This window comes from Chenopodium quinoa, unplaced genomic scaffold (assembly GCF_001683475.1).
Source record: "Chenopodium quinoa cultivar QQ74 unplaced genomic scaffold, ASM168347v1, whole genome shotgun sequence".
Taxonomy (NCBI): domain Eukaryota; kingdom Viridiplantae; phylum Streptophyta; class Magnoliopsida; order Caryophyllales; family Amaranthaceae; genus Chenopodium; species Chenopodium quinoa.
In genome coordinates this window covers 3,248,832-3,253,113 of record NW_018745410.1, presented here as the reverse complement: position 1 = coordinate 3,253,113, position 4,282 = coordinate 3,248,832, and positions in this window count along the sequence as shown.

Genomic DNA, 4,282 nt, shown 5'->3' with positions numbered 1-4,282 from the left:
TACTTGTTGGTTTGTCATTCGAATTACTCATGTCCAAGGCTAGGTATAAAACAAAGAGCGTGTCACACTTATGGGATAAATGAGTTGAGTAAATGTTGATATTATTAATCGAGGTTAGGTTTGACAAAGGTTACTCCAGAGTATTTTGAACTACATGGTTCAATTGATATTATTAATCGAGGTTAGGTTTGACGTGTGTATGTTATTTTGTTGTGCTACTTGTGTTTGCGGCCATGTCTTTTTCTTATGGTAGCCAAGAGACGATCTATTGTGGAATTTGTCCTTAATGGGGAGCAGTCAAGTTTGCCTAAATAGATTAATCAAGTCATCATAGCTAAAGGAGCTCAAGTGTTTTGATTAGTCTGTTATAAAAAGTTTGTAAAGTTGTATAAATAGCGCGCTCAGATTTATTGGGTTGTAATTATTGGAATTTTGTAAGCCTTAACACTTGACAGGGTGTCGAGTGTGGCGGTTATACCTCCGATTTAGGTGTATGCTTCCGCAATTTTACTCAAAGGTTGTTTATTTTTCCTTTAATTCGTATTTATTACTGGTTAGTAAATCGTGGTTGTTACACTGTTTGCTTGCCTTTTGCAGAAGAAGCATTGAGGATAGTTGACCCCAACAAAATTCTGACTAAGTCTGTTGCGCAGTTGAGGAAGGAACAACTGCTAGAGAAGAAAGCAGCCGCTGAGGCCAAGGAGTCCATGAAGAGCAGGGTAAGACCACCTGACATACTTCATAGCTTTTTGCTTTTTCTTAAGTGTTTTGCCGGTTGTAATCATGTTTCTTAATTTTCAGGGAGATATCAAGTCTATTCTCGTTCTATCTCCAAATTAATCAAGCGACCGGGGGATGATTTAGCCAAAATTCCGGCTAAGACTGTTTAGGGTATTTTTACCCTAGACATGTGGCTCAACATCCTCTTGACACGTGGCGCCCTCAGATATGTTTCTGAAATAACGGCTTTCAAAGGCCCAAACTCTTAGGAGCGCCGTAAAACGGCGCAGCCCACTAAACCCTAGGTCAAGTGACCTAGGTAGGGGCACATTTTCCAACGACCCTATAAATAGGGAGATATTTCCCCATTTTGGGGACACATTCAATCATTTATTACACCCTTATTCTCTTACATCAGAGAAAGACCTGAGCTTGGAATCCAAGCAGATACCCACCTAGTTTCAGTTCTTTTTATTCCGTTTCAAGTTACTAACTTGTGCGTCGGAGGCGGAGCACCACCCAACCGGTGTCTCCGTTTGTTTTGCAGGTACAGCTCACTGCGGATCAGTCTTCGTGTTGTAACTCTCCCAAGGGACAAAAACACCTAAAACATTTGGCGTCGTCTGTGGGGAGAGTACCTCGAAGATGGTTCAAGAGTTTGTACCACCCTCTAACCGTCTGGGCGATGACCCAGAAGTTTTTACAGACCAGGAGGATGAAGATCCTCAGGTTGAAACCTTTACAGCCGAAGACGGCTTTCTCAGAATCAAGCGCATCCTGCCCAGAGAGACTCTGGAGCGGTGTGCCTCCTAGGCGGGTCCAAGCAGATCCACTGGGCAGTCGGAAGGGGAAACCCAAACGGCAGCCGGATCAGCCCCTGTCACCCGAGACAAACTCATGAGATTCATGACAAGTTTCAAGGGTGAAATTAAAGAGCTGATCACCAAAAGCCGGGCTGGCCCAAGTAAAGGTCAGCCGGCGAAGAAGACTCCTCCAGAGAAGGGGAAGTCAGTCAGAAACCGGCAGCCCACTCCTCATCCAAAGGAGAAGGCAGCCGGGACCATTGATTGGTCAAGGATTCTCCTTCCTGGGAAGAATACCAACAACATTCGCCGGACTAAGTAGCCGGTGAGAAGTAAAAAATCAACTCTTGATGCCCGGGAGATCATTAACCGGAAGAGAAACCAGTCGCTGTCTGAGTCGGCTTCAACGTCGAACTTTCCAGACAGCTTCAACAATACCTCAGCCGGGAATGCATCTTCCTAGCATGAGAGTCAGACGGGCGGTAATACCGTCCATTCTGGTCCTCATATGATTGGAGCTGTCCCGTATGTGCCTACTCAGGCTTACGGACAGTATCCCCCTCACTTCATGCAGTCGGCCTTCTTTGGGGGTCAGGTGACATATCCAAATGTCCAGCCATTGGACTGACAGCTTCGTCTGCTACGCCTGGGTGAACAACCTTCTGCGTTCACCCGGGAGATAACCGAGGCGGCTCAGCCGGCCAAGGTTAAGAACGTGTTGGTTGGTACCTATGATGGTACCACCAATCCAGAAGACCACCTCATGGCTTACACCAACCTCATGTATCTGCAGGGGTTGGATGATGCCACTTGGTGTCGATGCTTCCCGGCTACATTGAAGGGCATTGCCCAACAATGGTTTGGCAATCTGCCAGCCGGGTGCATCGATAGTTTCAGGAAGCTTGCCTTCCTGTTTGCTTCCAACTTCTCAATGAACATCCCTGTTAAGAAAACAAGCTTTGATTTGAGCACTGTTAAGCAGGGAGAAAGAGAAGGGATGCGCTCATATGTCAGGCGGTTCAACCTGATCAGAATTCAGATTCAGGGGTTGTCTGATGAGGTAGCTTTTACAGACTTTTTCAAAGGTCTGAGAGACGGGTCGACCTTTAAGTTCGACCTAGTCAGAAAAGGGGCTTTCACCCTGCAGGCGGCCCTGAGGGAGGAGGAAATCTACATTCAAGCTACCGACCTCTGCTCGCTTGGAGGCCAGTCGGACTCTAAGAAGTCTTACAAGCAGAAAGACAACCGGCCTGCTCAGCCAGCCAAAAGGAAAGAAGAGAGCAAGAAGAGGAAAGAGGTCTGGGTGGTTGGTGACTCTAACCAGCCGTCCCAGAAGAAGAAGAAAGAATTTAAACCGTACGCCCCAAAGTACGAGTTTAATAAGGACTGCAACTCCATCCTCATGGAGATAAAGGACCGGCTGTCCCTAGAGAAGCCGAATCCAATGAAAAGTTCCCTTCAATCTAGGAACAAAAATAAATTTTGTCAATACCATGAGGAAGTTGGCCATGACACCAACGACTGCTTCAGTCTTCAGCGGGCATTGGACCGTCTGGCTGACAAAGGGCTGTTGAAGTCCTACATTTCCAAGTCCCCAGCTGGGGCAAAAAAGAAAAACAAGGGTCAGTCCTCCAAGACTACCCCCCAGCCTGCTAGTAGCTCGGATACCGACAAGGAGCCGGTCTACACTATAGCAGGCGGGTTCTCATGTGGTGGCCCTACCATCCGGGGCACCAAGAGCCATCTTCGAAAGATGGACAAAGAAGATGATGAGCAGGCGTCTGCCAGCTCTTCCTTCCCAGACATCTTGATCACTGAGAAGGATAGGGGCAGCGTCCGCCGCCCTCATGATGACCCGGTGGTCATTGAATGTAAGGATTCCAGCTGGTTGGACGGATCCTTATAGACACCGGTAGCTCATCAGACATCATCAGCCTCTGGTGCCTGAAAAAGCTGAAATACAATGTCAGCAGCATGCATCCGGTCACACACCCCTTGGTTGGTTTTGGGGGTGGGATGGTCTACCCAGCTGGTAGAATTGACTTACCCATCCGGCTGGGAGAGAAAGGCCAGGGACGACATATTGTCGTCAGATTCTTGGTCGTTGAGGAGTTGACTGCCTACAACATCATCCTTGGCCGGCCAACTCTCAACGTAGCCAAGGCAGTAATCATCCCATCTCTCGTGCTCATCAAGTATGAGAGGGATGACGGCACTGTGGGTTCCCTGAATGGGGATCAGAAGACGGCCCGAGAGTGTTATCTTTCAGCCGTCCGAGATACCGTGGCCCCAGGCAGTCAGGAACCCATAGACCTTGACAATGTCAAGGATGCCGACCCAGCTCCTGCCCCACCAGCAGCTGGAAAGAAAAGAAAAGAACCTCTACTGGTTGAGGTGAAGAAAGAGAAAAATAGCAATCACTGGCCGGTGAACGGTCAGATGAGCTCCGTCCCCAACCGGCTGGTGAAAGCATTGATCTTGTTCTGGATGACGGCCGTTCGGAACGAACTGTAAAGGTTAGGACGGTTGCTCATGCTACTTTGGGTGCAGACTTGCACCTTCTGCTGAAAGAATTCATAGACATTTTTGCCTTTGAAGTGGAAGAGATGCCAGGCGTCAGCCCGGATCTTGCTGTCCACAAGCTCGCCGTGGATCCTAAAAAGAAGCCCATCTGGAAAAAGAAAAGAAACCACGACGAGGAAAGAATTCAGGCGACAGCTGCCGAAGGCAAAAAGCTCCTAGACGCCAGGTTCATTCGG